Consider the following 22,067-nt stretch of genomic DNA (forward strand, 5'->3'; position numbering starts at 1 on the left):
ACGTTACGCCAACTACAACCACCTCACTACAAAATAAGAAAATGCCATTCAGCAATGTAGTATTGTTGAAGGCTTGCCAGTATCGTAGAATCAATATCAGTGAACATTATAGTGCTTTTTGTAAACTATAAACATTATTCAGTGTTAAGAATTTTCCTAAGTCATCAAATAACAATAGGCTCCTCTTTCTATCATCATCAATACAGAATGACTCATAATTAAAATAATATTGTTTAATGCTAAAGCACTTGAATGCAATAACAAGTAAAATTTAATTTTTGCCATTTCATTAAAGGGGAAATCATAATAAATAAGTGAAGTTATTATTTCATTGTGATACGTTCACTGGATACTACACTCCTGGAAATGGAAAAAAGAACACATTGACACCGGTGTGTCAGACCCACCATACTTGCTCCGGACACTGCGAGAGGGCTGTACAAGCAATGATCACACGCACGGCACAGCGGACACACCAGGAACCGCGGTGTTAGCCGTCGAATGGCGCTAGCTGCGCAGCATTTGTGCACCGCCGCCGTCAGTGTCAGCCAGTTTGCCGTGGCATACGGAGCTCCATCGCAGTCTTTAACACTGGTAGCATGCCGCGACAGCGTGGACGTGAACCGTATGTGCAGTTGACGGACTCTGAGCGAGGGCGTATAGTGGGCATGCGGGAGGCCGGGTGGACGTACCGCCGAATTGCTCAACATGTGGGGCGTGAGGTCTCCACAGTACATCGATGTTGTCGCCAGTGGTCGGCGGAAGGTGCACGTGCCCGTCGACCTGGGACCGGACCGCAGCGACGCACGGATGCACGCCAAGACCGTAGGATCCTACGCAGTGCCGTAGGGGACCGCACCGCCACTTTCCAGCAAATTAGGGACACTGTTGCTCCTGGGGTATCGGCGAGGACCATTCGCAACCGTCTCCATGAAGCTGGGCTACGGTCCTGCACACCGTTAGGCCGTCTTCCGATCACGCCCCAACATCGTGCAGCCCGTCTCCAGTGGTGTCGCGACAGGCGTGAATGGAGGGACGAATGGAGACGTGTCGTCTTCAGCGATGAGAGTCGCTTCTGCCTTGGTGCCAATGATGGTCGTATGCGTGTTTGGCGCCGTGCAGGTGAACCCCACAATCAGGACTGCATACGACCGAGGCACACAGGGCCAACACCCGGCATCATGGTGTGGTGAGCGATCTCCTACACTGGCCGTACACCTCTGGTGATCGTCGAGGGGACACTGAATAGTGCACGGTACATCCAAACCGTCATCGAACCCATCGTTCTACCATTCCTAGACCGGCAAGGGAACTTGCTGTTCCAACAGGACAATGCACGTCCGCATGTATTCCGTGCCACCCAACGTGCTCTAGAAGGTGTAAGTCAACTACCCTGGCCAGCAAGATCTCCGGATCTGTCCCCCATTGAGCATGTTTGGGACTGGATGAAGCGTCGTCTCACGCGGTCTGCACGTCCAGCACCAACGCTGGTCCAACTGAGGCGCCAGGTGGGAATGGCATGGCAAGCCGTTCCACAGGACTACATCCAGCATCTCTACGATCGTCTCCATGGGAGAATAGCAGCCTGCATTGCTGCGAAAGGTGGATATACACTGTACTAGTGCCGACATTGTGCATGCTCTGTTGCCTGTGTCTATGTGCCTGTGGTTCTGTCAGTGTGATCATGTGATGTATCTGACCCCAGGAATGTATCAATAAAGTTTCCCCTTCCTGGGACAATGAATTCACGGTGTTCTTATTTCAGTTTCCAGGAGTGTATAATCATTTCAGAAAGAAACGTAGCGCATATTGAAAATAACTGCATAATACTGGCAAAGTGTAAAGACATAATTAATGAAAGAGATCATATTTTACGTGATCTACAAACTTATTGTGTGATTTTGGCTATTGTAATTTCGGCATTACCTAGGTTGACTGCTGTAATCTTATGACATCATGTTGAGCTTAATAGTTATAAAGTCTGGTAGGAAATGTTGATTAATCGTACATCACAAAACTTGACGACAATCAAAATTATTGTGAGTAACGTTGCTCAATCTATACCGCGTTACGTTGTGCTAGTAGCAAATCAATATAAGGTTCACTGGTACGAAAGTGTTTAAGGCAGTAATATTTAACTTCAATTCACTTCGTAAGCTTGGCATTATTATTTGGGCTTACACTGGTGCACTTTCAGTTGCCACCTAAACGCATGTCAGCAATTGTTACGTAACATCAAATTCAAACAAATGAATAACAAATTCACAACTTTTGCTCAAATTCGAGAGAGAAACTGTGTATTATCATTCAATAATTAACGTTTCAGTCTATTTCAGTTACGTAATTAATTACAAATAATGAATGTTTTAATTTCAGCTACGTAATTAATTACAAATGTGATTAACTCCACATAAGTAACTGACTTCATTACGCAGTTTGTGCTTTAACGATCAGTGGTAACTTGCTGAGGTCCTTTTACTGTTCGGAACACATGCCTTTTCTGTAAGTTACAGAACACCAGGTCACATGTATCACTAACATACTGGATGGCGCAGCTCGCGTTACAAATTTTTTTGAATTGCATTTTCGTTTCTTCAGTCAACTCGTCTCTATTACATATTATCCACTGTTTTCGTTTTAGGTACAAAGAGAATTGTTACCTGTTTGGCGTATTAAATAAATAACCTCACTAAATGCTGTTCTAGGACTAGTGTGTTAGTGCCACGTACAGGACAGCTACGTCTGGTGCGTTATGCCTTAATAATGCAGGGAAGAATGTGTGACGGCTGGTGTGACTTCGGATCAATGCTGCGACATGATGCAGCACTTCGTGCAGACCACAATGGAGCGAACTGAACGATAATGTACGGTTTCAGCGGGACAGGCATGCAGCCCACTTCGCCATGCACCATCGATTACGGTGGACGTATTGCCCAGTCAGCTGCCATGTTTCTGTGGTGACACCGTTTCGCCCCACTAATTAAGTAATTTGAGTTGGGTCGACTTTTTTTCCTCTGGTGGATGTGAAGAATATGGCCAAAACAAGTTGCCCTGCTCGAACAGCTAATGCAAGTACAGTAAGGCATCTAGTATCCGAAACAATTGAGGACGGGATGTGTTAGGATAACTGATTTTTTGAAAAGTGGATCATTTACGAAACATTTTGTACCAGTGTAGATATGAATATCAAACAAATAGCCACCGACCTAAAAACAAAACTGTCTATACATGTTACACTGGTCTGCGTTTCATAACTTTTTTCTGAGCTCACCTGTTCTTTAAATGATCTCTTATATTTAGTACACGCTGAATTCAAAAGTGTAACTCACTTCGCTCAGTCACGTCACGTTTTTTCGCTACCTCAACATTTAGGTAGTACCCTACTAGGTATAAGAGCCGTTCAAGTGTTCAAAAATTTTTAAGTTTATTATCACAATGCAGAGTCATTTCAATATACAATGTTCTTGATGTTATTGTGGACTTCAGTACAAAGACTAGTTTGATGCAGTTCTCCATGCTACTCTATCGTGTGCAAACCTCTTCATCTCCGAGTAACTACTGTGACCGACATCCTTCTGAATCTGCTTACTGTATTCCTCTCATAGTCTCCTTCTACAATTTTTAACCCTCACACTTCCCTCCAACAGTAAACTTGTGATCTCTTGAGGTCTCAGAATGTGTCCTACCAACCAATCCCTTCTTCCAGGCAGGTCCCTTCTTCTAGTCAAGTTGTACCACAAATTTCTCTTCTCCCCAATTCTATTCAGTACCTTTTCATTAGTTACGTGATCTACCCATCTAATATTCAGGATTCTTCTATAGCACCACATCTCAAAAGCTTCTATTCTCTCCTTGTCAAAACAGTTTATTGTCCATGTTTCTCTTCCATACATGGCTGCACTCCACATAAATACTGTAAGAAAGGACTTCCTGACACTTAAATCTATACTCGATGAATCTATACTCGATGTTAATAACTTTTTCTTCTTCAGAATCGCTTTTCTTGCCATTGATAGTCTACATTTTATATGCTCCTTACTTCGACCATCATCAGTTATTTTGCTTCCCAAACAGCAAAACTCAACCACTACTTTAAGTGTCTCGCTTCCTAATCTAATTCCCTCAGCATCACCTGATTTAACTCGACTACATTCCATATCCTCGGTTTGCTTTTGTTAATTTTCATCTTATGTCTTCAAGACACTGTCCACTACGTTCAACTGGTCTTCCAGGTCCTTTGGTGTTTCTGACAGAATTACAATGTCACCGACGATCCTTAGATGTTGTTTCTTCTCCCTGGGCTTTAATTCCTACTGGGATAAGCTACAACGCTATCTCACTGCCTTCTGAACCACTGCTTCCCTTTCATGCTATGCGACTCTTGTAACTGCTATCTGGTTTTTGTACAAACTAAGTAGCCTTTCTTTCGCTGTATTTTACTCCTACCACTTTTAGAATTTGAAAGAGAGTATTGCTGTCAACATTGTCAAAAGTCTTCTCTGAGTCTAAAAATGCTAGGAACATAGATCTGTCCTTCCTTAACCCTGCAAGTCATTTGCTAACTATGCCCAACAGTAGTTAGTGCCATCAGTAGTTTGAATCTTTTATTTGGCTGGCAGTAGTGGCGCTCACTATATTGCAGTAGTGCGAGTAACCAAGATTTTTGTGAGGTAAGTAATTTGTGAAAGGTATAGTTTAATGTTAGCCAGGTCATTCTTTTGTAGCAATTATTAAGTCAGTTTGCGCTGCGCTAAAAATGTTGTGTGTCAGTTTAAACATAGTCATGTACAATTTTTCTAAGGGGACGTTTCATATGTCGACCCTTAGCCGAGGAATACCTCACTGGAATCTTCGGATTTTTTCTTGTAGTTTCTGTAATAAGTTTAGCTATTGTTTATTGCTAGCGCGTAATTATAGAGAGAATTTCCTTGTAGTTTTAGTTTTTCATCGTTGTTCAGTAAGACAGTTGTGGCATGCATGTAGATTTGCACCAAGTATTTGGCAGCTGCGCTTGCAATTAACGAGATGTTATTTTCAATGCTATGTTAATGTGTTTTCTTATTTTGCTCTTCAAATTGTGCTTTTCTGTGTTATCAGTGTGAAATATTGTGACAATAATGGCGTGTGAAAAACGTAACACTAGGTTCCAAAGTAAACTGAGAAATAATAGTGACGACGAGCGTAGCTTATCAGCACCACTGTGTAGTGAATTAACAGACATTCAAAGTAGTAATTTGGTAATTGTGCATAGGGAAATGGAGCGGGCAGCAAATAATAGCGTAGACAGTGAAACAAATAGTGAACAGGGAAGCATTATCGATCGATCGGTCGGCAATAGCTCGCCTCAGGATTCTGAAATGACATGACGCAATCTTGCAAATACTGTAGATTCAGGTTTTGCGTCCTCGCCGTTTTCTCAAATAAGTCAAGACACATTTTCTGCTTTTCAAAATGGGAATATTGCTGGTTCAAACGCACTACCGAAAGGCACTGAGGAACATGTTTCAGACACCAGTGCATTCTTATTACAATTAATGCAACAAATGGGATAAAAGCTTCAAAAGCTAGACACAATGGAACAAAGTCTTCAAAAGTTAAACACAATGGAAGAACACCATAGACAAACACAGCAACAGTTAGACGAAACGGAACAAAATCTTCACACCACGCTATAACAAACACGTGAAGATTAACTACTGAGTTACATAAAATCGAATCGCAATGTCAAAAAGTCTGTAATGACGTGAAAAAACAAATTTGTAAGCGTTTCCAACCTATTTTTTCGCGGCATAAAAATACATTACAGAATCACGAAGCAGCCATAAAAGAACTGCAAACTATTGTACATGAAAATCATGAGACCTTGCAAGCTAAAATTGACTCAGTTGCATCTACCGATTCTGTTACGCAACTTTCAAAAACTCAGGAAAACTTAAAGGACACAGTAGATACGATTTAAACACAAATAGACACTCTGAAACATGGTTCAGAAAAATACACTGAGGAAATAAGTACATTATCGGAGAAAGTAGCCGGACTTTCGGATAAGTTCACTAACTTATCTACAAAGACAGATGATGATCTGAATGACACAAGACCTGTTGCCATCACTGACACAGAAGAGTATGAACAAATTAAGAAATTCAAACAAAATCAGAATCAAATTAATACGCAACACAAAAGAGAAATCCGTGAAGTACAAGATCAGTTGACGCAGGTAATACAAAAATTACATATTTCAGAGGACACTCGCGCTCCAACACGGGAAGAGGGACATAGAAATACGGAAAAGCCGCAAAATAATAACACAGGTCATTTCGGAAATTACGAAACAAATTGGCAAGGTGCACCGAATTTTGAGATGTAACCGCTGACACGACATAACAATGACCGATGTGCGACTCGCCGACACGATGATTTTAACTATAAGCTGTTCATTACTACACGTAAATTCAAAACATTTAGGAATTCTGGCAACGACATTCATCCACAACCGTGGCTCCATGAATTCTCTCATTGTTTTCCTCCCAACTGGTCATTTGAGAACAGATTAGAATTTATGTGTGGCTACTTAGAGAATGAACCAGCTGAAAGAATGCGATGGGACATTCACGATTGTCACAGTGAAGGAGAATTTTATCATGCCTTCCTCTCAGCGTATTGGTCTCAAGCTACACAAGACCGAGTAAAACATAGCATCATAATGATGAAACATTTCGAACAATCTGAATTTTCCTGTCTTGTGAAATATTTTGAAGACATGTTGCAGAAGAATCAGTACCTGTCAAACCCTTACAGCCCCTCAGAACTCATCCGCATTTGCTTAATCAAATTGCCTGAACATTTACGACATATTGTTTTGGCAAGGCGTTGCAAAGACGACATTGAAGCTTTTCAGGGACTGTCACAAGAATTGGAAATTGACACTGACAATCGCGGAACGCGAAAACAGGAGCACAAGAATTACAGGTCACATCCGTCACAATTCCGCGATGACAGCAATAATAAATGGACACGACAAGGTTATTCTTACAACGTAAATCGTGACCAAAACAGACAACACCCGTATGACAACCGTTGGCAGAGTAGTAATAATTGCAGGGAAAGATCACCTCTCCGCGGTAATGACTATCACAGAGAGAATCAGAGAAAGAGACAATATGGGAAACAAAATAATTATTATCAAGGGAGACAGAATAACTTCAGACGCAAAGGTCCAGCGCGCAGTTACGATTCAGGGAGAAATTCTCCACCAGGTGACCGACAAGAAAGAAATTATGGAATCTACCGACATGAAGACAGACGATATAATCGTAACGACAGACCTGAACTGCATCAGAACTGGCGGTATTCAAACATAGCAGGACCCTCTCGAGAAGGCGAATTTGTAGAAGTTAGGTCTCTAAATCCCAATAACGATGCGCGCCAACAAAGAGACAATAGGCAATGATTCACACCTCAGGCAGCCTCGTCCGCCGGCTGGCTCAGCGAAAAATAACATAGACGTTAACCTTGAGAAACATTTTAGCATTCCTTACCGCTGAATACAACATGATAATTGCTTTGAAGATGAAACTCTGCGTACTAGGAAGGATAAAGGATTGCACTACATTTCACATGTAAAACCGTTTATTGGAAGATAATGTGCTTTTTAACTTAGTCTTTGCCATAAAATTTTTCACTTCACGCTACTAGTACATTTGTTCCACTGAGAAATTGTTGACATGAAACAATGTTTTGAAGTTAACTATCCGGACTAGAACCTAGGGAACATATTTAGACAGTATTTACGCGTGCATTGTTATAGTGAACAGACGACACAGTGTTATTGTGTGTATACATTCTTGCTTGTTAGTTGAACGATTACGTAACGACTATAAGACTCACATACTTAGAACATATACTGGTACTGCTAATGAGATTTTAATGCAACATTTTGGTTTACTTGAAAATACATTCTGGATTAACGTACTTTCTGAGAGATACCAGATGACACAGTGGTTAGTTTATTTGACAGCTACACTAATGAGTGACACAATTTATATTATTGCTTTTGCACTGTATCTGTTTTATATCTGCACAGTTTTTATGGATTCTTCTGGAAAGTAAAACATGTTTTAGTAGTAATTTTTGTGGTATAGCTACAGTATTTAAAGTACTTTATGCAAGATACCAGATGACACAGTGGTTAGTTTATGTGACATCTACACGATTATATCACGACGCTACTAATGAGTAACAATTTACAATGTTGCTTTTGCGGTCTAAGTTATAGCATTTGCTGGAGCTGTTTGCCAGGCATAGAGTTACTGAATTTGACTTTGTATTACTCTGTTAAGCCAGTTTTACTACTTATTTACTTTTCTTATTTGCTGCACATTGCCTTATTTTAGTTGTAATGCTGCATGTGCTTTGCTAATTTAGATATACTGCTGCTTGCTTTTTCAGTTTCCATTTTTTTGTCATTGCTGTTTGTGTTAATTGTTTTGTGCTGCTGCATTGCCTCGTCCCTTAGTTTAGCATCTGAGCTTAGTAAATTTAAGTTAGCTTAATATGCGGTAGTCTATATAAGAGAACAAGTTGTGATGAATTGGAAGAAATGCATTGAGAAGCTATAAGAAAATGGTTTGGCCAAAAAAGTATTTTGAAATAGGATATGAACAAAAAAGTAGGGTTTAGGGACAACAGGTTTAGGTAGGATTTTCTTGGAAATAAATGATGAGGTAAGATAATGGAAAATAAATAATGAGGTAAGAAATACGTGAACATATAAATACAGAAAGCATGTTTGGATAAGATTGTTTTGGTGGAAATACATGTTTAAATAAGATGAAAGATCTATGGAATGAAGTTTTGGGTTGGAATGCAGTATCAAATGTTACACTGAAAACAAACCCTGTCCTTTCCTCCTGTGTTATCCCACTATGTCCCTGTGTATCTTGTGTATTTGTGTTCTTCCTGTCTTTATGTGTTTATCTGATAAGACTTATGTTGTAGAATTTTTCTAATACTATGTTATTTACTTTGTAAGGATGTTTAAACATTATTTATTCTGTTTTGTTTTAATGCTCATGTGTGAAGTTGATGTTTCGAAAGTTATTCTGATCTTTTATGTATGTACTTATGTCATAACTCTTGTAACACTGATGTACATGTTTATTTCTAATCTTTTGTCAAGCCTGTTTTACTACAAATGTTATCTGTATTGTTATGTTCTTTAATGATGTATTTTGTACCTTTGTTATTGTTTTCTTATGTTATAAAATTGTAATTGACACCAGTTCATCAAATAAAGTAACTTGTAAGTTACATTTCACTGCACACGTTTCTGTTGGTCATAGTATATGGACAATATGTGAGAAGTAGGGACTGTCAGTGTTTGCACTTGTGTTTATAATTCAGCAAGGGACTGGTTAACAGCATTCCTGGTTCTAAGGATAATTCCAAAAACTTTGTGAGTGCACAAGTGGTGATTTATGGACTTGCTATATAATACAAGACTCTTCGATTGTGATTGTCCACTTGCACAGTCGCAACAGACGGCTGCTGGCTGTCTCTACAAGGACTGAAGTGAGTTTGCAGCTTTGATGATCCACAAATACCATTATTTCTACAAGGACTGCAGTGTGTCTGCACCTCTAGTGGCCCACCAATACCATACTCTCAGCATGTCAAGAGCCAGCATTGTCTCTCCGTTGTAACGACAACACTACTTCTTCATGACTGCATGGAAATCCAGTACTTCCGTGTGTATTTTCTTTTACTGCTCGGACTTTGAAAAAACAACCACTGCAATTTTACTGTGATGAATGATCAGGACTGCCTTTATGGACTGTGAGAAAATTTTAGCTTTTGACCAACATTGTATCAATAAGTGTGTGCATTTGATTTCTTTGTTATTGTAATTGTGAAAACATTTTAACAGATATGTATTGGCCAGTGCCCAAAACAATTTGTAATATTTTTTGTGGGTAGCATGGGGGCTATGTAAGTAGGCTGTTTAGGTTTTTGCATTGGTAACGCCACGTAGCGCTATGTACGAAAATCACTAGCTGTGCTGTGTGCAGTTTGTGGCTGGTTTGCATTGTTGTTGGCTATTGTGGTGTTGGGCAGTTGGCTGTTAACAGCGCGTAGCGTTCCGCAGTTGCAGGTGAGCCGCCAGCAGTGGTGGATGTGGGGAGAGAGAGCGCGAAATTTTGAGAGCGGCCGATCTAGACGTGTGTCCCTCAGAAAGAGTACATTTGTAATATTGGATATCATGGACTCACTTTTGAACACTATTAAGGTAAATACATTGTTTGTTCTCTATCAAAATCTTTCATTTGCTAAATATGCCTATCAGTAGTTAGTGGCTTCAGTAGTTTGAATCTTTTATTTAGCTGGAAGTAGTGGCGCTCGCTGTTTTGCAGTAGTTCGAGTAACGAAGATTTTTGTGAGGTAAGTGATTTGTGAAAGGTATAGTTTAATGTTAGTCAGGGCCATTCATTTGTAGGAATTATTAAGTCAGATTGCGTTGCGTTAAAAATGTTGTGTGTCAGTTTAAGCACAGTCATGTATAATTTTTCTAAGGGGACGTTTCAACCTACCTTCAATGAGAAGTCTTAGGATCAGTATAGCCCGTATATCATATAGCTATGTTAAATATAAACACAAGTACTTGACAAAGATGTAAGATACAGCTAATTATCTGTGTTCCCTTTAAGACCTTGAAAATAACACTGGAGGCACAGTCAAAGATGGTAGCTCTGTATACAGAGATGGAGATGACAACTCTGTAGCAGAAAGAGATGGGGTTTCAGCTAACCTTGCTTCTAGTTTGAAGCAGGTCAGTATGACTCCAGCTCTCTCAGCGAAAACAACATCGCCGAAAAATCAAGAATTACGCTCACCGATTTTGCTATAGCTATGTAAAGTCATCATACCATATAGAAAGTTAAAAATAACTCCTTTTGCGGGGAAAATTCATCATACACACTCTGAAGTTAACGTTACATTACTAGTATGCTGCAAAAACACATTTTGAATGTGTGCGGTGCCGGAGCAAGAACCAGCAGAAGTATCTCAGTTTTGCTGTACCTATGATTTGGAGGGAAGAAAGAGATGATACTGCCGACTTCTTTCTGCATGTCAGATTTACAGGCTAAGTTAATGACTTTGGTTCTCTCGAGCTTAACATGTTTCTTTAGTAGTGCCTTTAAGTCAAATTGAGTAAGTATCTTATCTGAATTACTGTAATGATATATCTGCCTTTACTTTAAGCTGTAAACTACTAATGCTGTATTCGAACATTGCTAGATTCCATCCAACTCATCTGCATTGAATTAATTTTTTCTACATTTACATCAAGCTGCCAGTTATCAAACCAACTAGAAATTTTGTCTATCTTGTCTTGCATCCCCCTACAGATTGTCCACTGCCGAAACTGCGATGTGGCGTTCGCTGTTTTATTCAGTGGTTTGGTATTTAACTAACTTGTAAATGAAAATGATAATGTTATTTTATTACATCGAATAATTACTAAATAATTTTTCTCCCGGCTAAAGATTTGGTCAAGTTGCTAAAGAACTCCAAGTTAGCGTCGTGTTAAAGTGTTGTCTGTAAGTTGTGTGTCACTAAATCACATTACATACAACAGATTCTATACAACTATAGATTATGCTGGAAGCAGTTATCTTTAGCAAAATTATCATTAAAACCACCGAATATCGGCCACGCACAACACTGACGTATGTTACCTGAAACAATATTCTTCGCAACTCGTGCATAATTAATTTCGGCTCCATACATCAGTTAGAAAAGTTTGTTATAAGGCTTGTGCTATGAGCACTGTTTTTAAAGAACCAATCTGATTCGAATCATTTTCATTAAAATGAGTTCGGGACCACCGGTGCACATTTAGTTTTACACATTTGTATTACGTTAGGCATTTGTATCTGCAGAGTTGCGTAATTTGAATTTGTCGCTGAGATAATTGTAAAGATGGCGGCAGACAATTGATAGAGACTTTCTATTCTTAGAACAAATAAGTAAGTATTTGAAATGCTTATTAATCTCTATAAACTCCTGTTTCGTATTGTGCACTATTTAGAGTTCATCAAGCAAACATTTGATTTGTTTTTAAGGAAAACACACAAAAACGCGATACAAATCGCTATCATCAATAGCTGCGTACCTTGCAGCGGAAAGAAATAATTAACACTGATAATGCTTACTGAGAGAGGAATTAAAGTTACAAATAATTATTCACTCATATTTATAATAATAATGAACTCTATTAACAAATGATTACAATTTCTTAAAGACCTCAGTTTGATATGCGTCCGCAACCTACAAAAGCCAACCAACAAAAGGTAAAACCGAAGGAAGACAAACGCAGATCATAAAAGGAATTTACAATTATCATTGCCTTTGTATGATACACATCGATATATCGAATTACATCATAGAATATTATATAAATAATTAATATTTATCATCGTTTTCACTATTTTTTTATATTTCGAATAGATAATGTTTATAACTGTTACAGGCATAATTTCTTTTCGTCCCACTGTAACTAAAATTTATCTCGTGGATGTTACAGCGAAGACACGGGAGAAACGTCAGATGAGAAATATATGCCGCCTAATATGCTGAGTTGAATACGTTCTAGCTTCCGTCAAAGACCAACTAGGGTAGTGGATGCTTGGCGTTTACAGTGCCCGATCCAAATGGGACCGACCAATTCATCGTCGAGACGCAGCACTGTACCTCATATCTGTATTGCACAGAATCCGAGACATGCTTCGTTGGAGGATTTCGCTGGAGACGTCTTTCTGGCTGCTCCTGCTTCACCGGGCTCGTAATTTTGCTGTCCCTGTTCTCTTCTGTAAAAGATACTCGCTCGCCAGAGCAGCCCCATCTGTGGGAGTAACTTGATTAAGTCTCTGTGGGGGTTTCAGAATTACCGGCAAACTCATGAATATTTACGGTACCAAATTAGAGCCTGCGCAAAAAGAAAATCATATACACCTGCGGCGTAGGATAAGCTGACGAGATCTTTATAGAAGCCGCATCCGCAGCGAGGTTAACACAGTTATTAAATCTTCGCTGTAGACTTTGTGAAGAAGCGCGGTCACGGCTCATATGATATCTTCATCATTCTCTGTTCATTGCTGCTCGTCTTCCAGCTTATTATTTGGGGAACTTCAGCAACCAGGAACATCATTATATAATGTCAAGTGATAAAATAATTGGAAGTATCACTCTACCTCGCATAAAAATAATAAAGTAGTTACAACTAAACGCTGACCACTTACTTTTTCCTTATGGATGCTGAAGACGTCTTACCCCTGTGGTGTTTATTTCCAGATAACACGTCACATGTGTTCCACGTCTGGTTAAAATTGATACAAATATTCCATAGTTAGTCCTGCATCTCACTGGTCTCTAACGCCACCCTCTCTTCTAGCAGTTTAATGTTATCGCGACTGTCACTTACAACGATACAGTACTCTGTGTGTTGTTCAGAAGTAGGATGCGAAGTTCCTTCGGACATGCATGCATGCAATCATCAATATATAATGGAATGATGACAGTGAAAATTTATGCCGGACCATGACTCAAACGCGGATTTTACTGCGAGCCATCACTCAACAATTAGGCTATCCGTGCACGCTTCACAGCGAGACCCAAATTCCATATGTCGTCAGTTTAGTGTCTGGAAACTGCACTCGTACACCCATTATGTATATTTCCTTACGGAGGAAACCTTTTAACTGAAAGTCACTTGCCCACGGTCGGGGGCTAAATACTATATTGCTATGCAAAGTTCATGCATGTCCGGAGATTACCGCCGACGTAAGCACAGCTGAAGGCGTCTTACCCCAATAGTGTTTATTTCCAGATAACACGTCACATGTGTTCCACGTCTGGTTAAAATTGCTACAAATGTTCCATAGTTAGTCTGCATTTCACTGGTCGCTAACGCCGTCCTCTCTTCTAGCTCCGTTGTGCTGTAAGAGTGCCGAGGATGAAAAAAATGGTACAGCAGATCGGGCCGTACCGTGGGCGACAATGAAGTTAGTATCCCACCGTTGTCCGAGACATCTTCAGACATGCCTTCGGCCTGGAATCTCATTGATTGGAGTAGAACTGTGTTCAGCAATGAGTCCCGCTTCCAACTGGACCCTGCTGAGCAGCAAAGAAGTGTCAGGAGACGTGCCGGACAGCAGTGGGACGACCGCGAGTGATGGTATGGCGTGCCATTTCTTTTTATAGCAGGACCCCTTTAGGTTGTAATCTGCGGCATCATTATAACACAGCGGTACGTCAACGATATTCTTACGCCCTGTTTTGTCGCCATTCATGGGAAGCCATCCTGGGCTTACACTTCAGCAACTAATACTCGCCCGCCCACGGCAGGAATAGATACTGCTTGTCTTCGTGCATGATCAAGATCGCCGGAACTCTTCCCAACTGAGAACTTTCGAGCATTATGGGTATGGGCCGTCAATCATCCCGGGGGTTGACAACCTAACGCGCCACTTGACAGTATTTGACACGACATCCCTCAGAAAGACATCCAGCAACTCCACAAATCAATGCCAAGCCAAATATCTGCTTGCATAAGGCCCACAGGTAGACCAATACGTTACTGAATTGCTCAGTTTTTCGAGCTGTTTCTTTTAATTAAACTTTTTTTTAAAGTTGTGTCTTAGGAGCCCCTGGTTTGTCAGTGGAACAGGGAATTGTATCTATGCTTTATAGATCTATGCTTTATAGATCTAGAAAAGGCATATGACCGGGTTTCTAGGAGGAAGTTATTGTCTGTTCTACGAGATTATGGATTAGGAGGCAAACTTTTGCAAGCAATTAAAGGTCTTTACATGGATAGTCAGGCAGCAGTTAGAGTTGACGGTAAATTGAGTTCATGGTTCAGAGTAGTTTCAGGGGTAAGACAAGGCTGCAACCTGTCTCCACTGTTGTTCATATTATTTATGGATCATATGTTGAAAACAATAGACTGGCTGGGTGAGATTAAGATATGTGAACACAAAATAAGCAGTCTTGCATATGCGGATGACTTAGTTGTGACGGCAGATTCGATTGAAAGTTTCCAAAGTAATATTTCAGAGCTAGATCAGAAATGTAAGGACTATGGTATGAATATTAGCATCTCCAAAACGAAAGTAATGTCAGTGGGAAAGAAATATAAACGGATTCAGTGCCAAATAGGAGGAACAAAGTTAGAACAGTTGGACGGTTTCAAGTACTTAGGATGCATATTCTCACAGGATGGGAAAACAGTGAAAGAACTGGAAGCGAGGTGTAGCAAAGCTAATGCAGTGAGCGCTCAGCTACGATCTACTTTCTTCTGCAAGAAGGAAGTCAGTACCAAGACTAAGTTATCTGTGCACCGTTCAAACTTTGTTGTATGGGAGTGAAAGCTGGGTGGATTCAGGTTACCTTATCAACAAGGTTGAGGTTACGGATATGAAAGTAGCTAGGATGATTGCAGGTACTAGTAGATGGGAACAATGGCAGGAGGGTGTCCACAATGAGGAAATCAAAGAAAAACTGGGAATGAACTCTACAGATGTAGCAGTCAGGGCGAACAGGTTTAGATGGTGGGGTCATGTTACACGCATGGGAGAAGGAAGGTTACCCAAGAGACTCATGGGTTCAGCAGTAGAGGGTAGGAGGAGTCGAGGCATACCAAGGAGAAGGTACCTGGATTCGGTTAAGAATGATTTTGAAGTAATAGGTTTAACATCAGAAGAGGCACCAATGTTAGCACCGAAAGGGGTTCGTGGAGGAATTTTATAAGTGCGCTATGCTCCAGACTGAACGCTGAAAGGCATAATCATTCTTAAATGATGATGATTTTTTTAAAACTGTGTTTTTTTTTATCTGTCCATGTACAGTCGTAGAAAAAACGAACGAGACCCCTCGCCTTTTCGTTATGCAGATCCGCACAGCTTTAAAGTCTTCTACACAGTATAACAGGCACGGCGACGAAGTGCTACCAACATACTATGTACAGGCCTGAAATTGACGAACTATCCAACTTTGTCAGATTGTTTTCAATCATGTGTAAGACTATACGAGGGTTGAAACTTAGATTGTGGCAACTATTTATCCATAACCAGTACAAAACAGTTACATGTTTGCACCTGTTACTGTCCTTCAAAGCAATCACCAGCGTTGTGTAGAACCCGTTGCCATTACTCGCTAATAACAGTATTTTGTTCAAATGGTGCAAATGGCTCTCAGCACTATGGGACTTAACATCTGTGGTCAACAGTCCCCTAGAACTTAGAACTACTTAAACCTAACTAACCTAAGGACATCACACACATCCATGCCCGAGGCAGGATTCGAACCTGCGACCGTAGCGGTCACGCGGTTCCAGACTGAAGCGCCTAGAACCGCACGGTCACACCAGCCTCCAGTATTTTGTTATTTCGATTAACATCCCGAACGATTCTCATATAAGCGATGAGTGAAGGTAGAAAATTCATGTTTTAGAGTCCAGAAAGCTCCATGCAACAGAAACTGCATATCATTTTGCCATTTTCATTGCGAAATTATCGGGTTATTCATGTCTGGGGTAATAATAGAGGGCTGTTTGCCTGGGTTGTCTGCTAGCATAGTGAAAGGTGTTTGGTACTGCAAGGGAGGTCTGGTTTGTTTTCGGTTCTAATCTCGATGGAAGCAAATAGACTATCAGTAAAGCAATTTTAAGAAATTCTAGCGCCCCCAATACGTTTTATTCCTACATTTATTCTGTACTGGCGCCCTGTGGATGTCAATATGAAACTCTTGCAGAATTTCGTACTTGTTGCTGTTTTCCCTTTTCCGATTCTGCCAATAACTGAATTAACTTACGTGTGGCACTGAATGATTTTGAATTTCGTTATGAATCTTCACGCATTGCTATATTTGCACACTTTCATGGTAGGTCAGCAACGGTAATCCACTATGACTGTTATGAAAGTTGACACAAACCGTTTCGCGGGCGAATGCGCATAATATTTTGCTAATTGGCAACGATCTGGGGTACTTTGTCTTACTAGAACAGTTGTGTTATCTCGATAAGATTAAATTAATTTTCATTAGTACAGTTCATACTAATTAGCGTTTCTTCTTTCATTTATATCTTATATTTACGTATTGTGTTTAACACACTAATCAGCATTAAAATAGTCTTACACTTGACTGAAAAAAGCCCGACAAAGTTCGGATAGTTTGTCAATTTCACGTCTATGCATAGCATGTTGGTAGCAGTTCGTCGTCTTGCCTGTTATACTGTGTAGCAAACTTCAAAGCTGTGCGGATCAGCATAACGAAAAGGCGAGGTGTCTCGCTCGTTTTGTCCACGACTGTACACCACACTTACCGACTTTTGCCCCATTCCGATAATTCCTTCGTGGTGCGTCATTTGTTTGTCTTAGAGTGTATTTTTCGGCGTCGCCCCGTTATCCCCCTCCCATCTCTAAGGGATGTAGTGTTGTTTTATACCTACAGGCTAAAAAGTCATACATGTATCAAGTAAGACTGAAATTTCACCAGGAATTCTAGAGTTACGCTCATAAATAACGTCTTCTTCATCTTCTACGTTGTCTTCTGATAGTAAGCCCATGTGTACCACATAATAGCCACTAAATCTGCAATACTCGACGAACATCAAACTGGCATGAATATTATTGGATACCCACACGATTATTATTTCAGTTCAGCCACAAAAGGTGGTAAGAGTAACGCCATCTTCATTCTGTTGTAAGGAAAAACCACTTTTATATTTTTAAATAATGACGGTACTTGGAATACATGTAGCTGTTGGGACTGAGGAAGTTGTGGAAATGAAGAGAAAAATCTTAAAAAAAAAAGAAATGCATGAAATAATGATTATGAATTTATGATACATCACCGTATACACATTTCCACGGACATAAGTTTCAACAAAGTTCTTTGCAGAGCATTACAACGCCTCCGTATCAGTGACATTTGAGGTAAGAATGTAACCTTCGTGTAACTTTTGTTTTGTAATACAGGATATTCGTCGTTTCAGAACGTTTATTAGTTTCGAAATGTCAACTTGTACGATAGGTGGTTGGTTGGTTGGTTTGTGGTGGTTGAAGGACCAGACTACAAAGGCCATCGCTCCCACGACGGCTGGAGATAATGGACTACCGCCGTGATCATTATTATTATCTGTGACAACGCTGTATACAAATTATCCAGGTAATAAGTACTATAAAATAAATAAAATTATACACTCCTGGAAATGGAAAAAAGAACACATTGACACCGGTGTGTCAGACCCACCATACTTGCTCCGGACACTGCGAGAGGGCTGTACAAGCAATGATCACACGCACGGCACAGCGGACACACCAGGAACCGCGGTGTTGGCCGTCGAATGGCGCTATCTGCGCAGCATTTGTGCACCGCCGCCGTCAGTGTCAGCCAGTTTGCCGTGGCATACGGAGCTCCATCGCAGTCTTTAACATTGGCAGCATGCCGCGACAGCGTGGACGTGAACCGTATGTGCAGTTGACGGACTTGAGCGAGGGCGTATAGTGGGCATGCGGGAGGCCGGGTGGACGTACCGCCGAATTGCTCAACACGTGGGGCGTGAGGTCTCCACAGTACATCGATGTTGCCGCCAGTGGTCGGCGGAAGGTGCACGTGCCCGTCGACCTGGGACCGGACCGCAGCGACGCACGGATGCACGCCAAGACCGTAGGATCCTACGCAGTGCCGTAGGGGACCGCACCGCCACTTCCCAGCAAATTAGGGACACTGTTGCTCCTGGGGTATCGGCGAGGACCATTCGCAACCGTCTCCATGAAGCTGGGCTACGGTCCCGCACACCGTTAGGCCGTCTTCCGCTCACGCCCCAACATCGTGCAGCCCGCCTCCAGTGGTGTCGCGACAGGCGTGAATGGAGGGACGAATGGAGACGTGTCGTCTTCAGCGATGAGAGTCGCTTCTGCCTTGGTGCCAATGATGGTCGTATGCGTGTTTGGCGCCGTGCAGGTGAGCGCCACAATCAGGACTGCATGCGAGTGAGGCCCACAGGGCCAACACCCGGCGTCATGGTGTGGGGAGCGATCTCCTACACTGGCCGTACACCTCTGGTGATCGTCGAGGGGACACTGAATAGTGCACGGTACATCCAAACCGTCATCGAACCCATCGTTCTACCATTCCTAGACCGGCAAGGGAACTTGCTGTTCCAACAGGACAATGCACGTCCGCATGTATCCCGTGCCACCCAACGTGCTCTAGAAGGTGTAAGTCAACTACCCTGGCCAGCAAGATCTCCGGATCTGTCCCCCATTGAGCATGTTTGGGACTGGATGAAGCGTCGTCTCACGCGGTCTGCACGTCCAGCACGAACGCTGGTCCAACTGAGGCGCCAGGTGGAAATGGCATGGCAAGCCGTTCCACAGGACTACATCCAGCATCTCTACGATCGTCTCCATGGGAGAATAACAGCCTGCATTGCTGCGAAAGGTGGATATACACTGTACTAGTGCCGACATTGTGCATGCTCTGTTGCCTGTGTCTATGTGCCTGTGGTTCTGTCAGTGTGATCATGTGATGTATCTGACCCCAGGAATGTGTCAATAAAGTTTCCCCTTCCTGGGACAATGAATTCACGGTGTTCTTATTTCAATTTCTAGGAGTGTATTTGTAATAATATGAAAAGGGAATGCCTTATTCGCGGTTAATAATCTAGCTTCGTAAAAGATAGGTATGAAGCTGGCCACATAATGTGCCCTCTGTCTATGATAGCTAAAAATCTCTTTTATGTCAAACATTTCCACAAATAGTAAATTTGAACGCAAAACTGGTACGCAGTGTCAAAAGAAGGCTATAAAATATTTCCAAATATACCTTGTTCGTCCCTGTACCATTAAAACGTGTTGAGAAAAATCTTCCAGAATGTGTCGGATAAGACAGCGGTAAGGTCAATGCCCAGTCAGATTCGCACAGGTTTCTCGTGAATACGGAATCGACAGGTGCAGGAGGACCAGAGTCGAAACGACGCAGTACCTCAGAGGCCTCTACATGACTAGCGCCGGACACGGCAGTCGTATTGTTTCACAACTGTACAACCGCATTATTTATCTTGAGTCAGGAAATGGGCTTCTTTGCATTAAGACACGTTTCCAAATCAACGGTGCAGTGACAGCTGGAGTGTGTAGGTCACCTGGCCTGTCTAGGGGTTATCGTTAATTTCCATTGTTATTTCTAAATTTTTTCCACTTATATTTCCGTCTGTAATGTTTAAGTGCAGATCATTGTGGATCTTGCGCAGAGTATGATCGTAGCTTTAGCCGGGGCTGTTTGTTTCTTTACAATAAAACGCGCTTGCTGGCAAACTCCTAGGTACCACTTTTTAAACGGCCAATATGGAACATGGTAGAGAAGTCACGTGTTGGCTACAGGATATAATTGGACCGTTGCTCTCTTGTTGAAACTACCATCTACACATGGCGTGCGCTCTCTCCGCTATCTCTTGACTTCGGGATTTGGTCCCACTGCAAAAAAGACATATTTCCACGATCGCATTGATTGACTAATGCCAGCCTGGTCAACATTTGCGCTCCTGGAGCGCTCCCCGAACCCAACTGAGTCTGTTCAGCGCTCCCGATTCCCCCACGATTGCTCTATTCCTGCTGGACTAGCGGCAAACTTAGAAATAAATGTTTGCAACACAGAAACAATTTCTAAGAGGTGAATGAGTGTCTGTTTGAAATCTTATGGGACTTATCCGCTAAGGTCAGCAGTCCCTAAGCTCACACACAACTTAACCTAAATTATCCTAAGGACAAACACACACAACCATGCCCGAGGGAGGACTCGAACCTCCGCCGGGACCAGCCGCACAGTCCATGACTTCAGCGCCTTAGACCACCCGGCTAATTCCGCGCGGCAAGAGGTGAATATTGGAGCACAGTACTATAACCAAGATTTTATTGTGTGCGTTAATTTTCACCTTTTCATTTTTTATTTTCAATCAAGGCAGTACCTTTACTACTTAATTCAACAAGCACATTAGACAGTGGTAATAGAGTCAGCAGAAGTAAAACAAGCTTTACATACACACATTTAACAATATGTAGCAATGGTTATAAATTTATAGACATTTCGATTTTAGAATATGTAATACATCTCGGACTATGAGTGGTGAGATCGAAAAGCACAATATGTTGCATAGATTAATATTTGCCAACACTAACATTGGCAGGACTTTGCCAATTCAATAAGAGCATAAGAAACCTTCGCACACATACGTTTAACCAAACACTGAAATAACTTCAGCAGTTTCTCTATGCAGTGGAGTATATTTGCTCTTCAGGTAAAATTTTATAAAATTCTTGTAAATTCCTTGATAGAACCAATAGGTCGTTGAGCTGCTTGTTACACTGTATGTCCGTCAGATCAAGTTGGAAGAAATGATGTACAGTACCAGCCGAAATCGAAACGGTCTCAACAATAAATCGAAATCTGTCTTCGGTCATGCAAACAAAGTCGTGGACTCTCTTTGTGAACTTATGATGAAATGTTAACAATTAGTGAATCGTAGTCAGTTCTGTCTGTCTTGAGTTCTGGAAAGCGTTCCATGTCATGAACCTGAAGCTGATTTTTGCATAGCGTTAGTTTTGGTTCGATAGCACCAATCTTGTCCACCATGTCTGTTACGAAAGGATTCTCCCTTTGCATTGAAAGACTTAATGAATTTAAATAATTGATGATGTTGACCGTAAAATAGTTTGTCACTGCTCTATTTACCATTAATTCAGTTTTCTCCTAATGGCTGCCTTCAGTCAGCAGTCACTCTCATTTGACAGAAAAGTGTGGCTGGTGTTGTAACGACGTTCCAGTGAAAAGTCTTCCAGCTCTTAATGGTGCAATGGCGTGTCAAGTACGTTGCATGGTTTTCAAACTGTACGAAAAGTAAAGAAAAATCCCATTATCCAGTGAATGATTTGGCTTCCCCGCCTCTCTACATTGAAGTGCCAAAGACGCTCGTATGGGCATGCGTATACAAATACAGAGATATCGAAACA

At 41.4% G+C, this 22,067-nt stretch overlaps 1 protein-coding gene across 2 annotated transcripts in view; it reads right to left on the reverse strand.

The window, feature by feature from the left end:
* LOC126284412 (serine/threonine-protein kinase BRSK2) overlaps positions 1-22,067 on the reverse strand; it is a 1,848,446-nt gene that overhangs the window by 732,464 nt on the left and 1,093,915 nt on the right. The window lies entirely within an intron of this gene.

Source organism: Schistocerca gregaria, chromosome 8 (genome assembly GCF_023897955.1).
Source record: "Schistocerca gregaria isolate iqSchGreg1 chromosome 8, iqSchGreg1.2, whole genome shotgun sequence".
In the NCBI taxonomy this organism is placed as follows: Eukaryota; Metazoa; Arthropoda; class Insecta; order Orthoptera; family Acrididae; genus Schistocerca; species Schistocerca gregaria.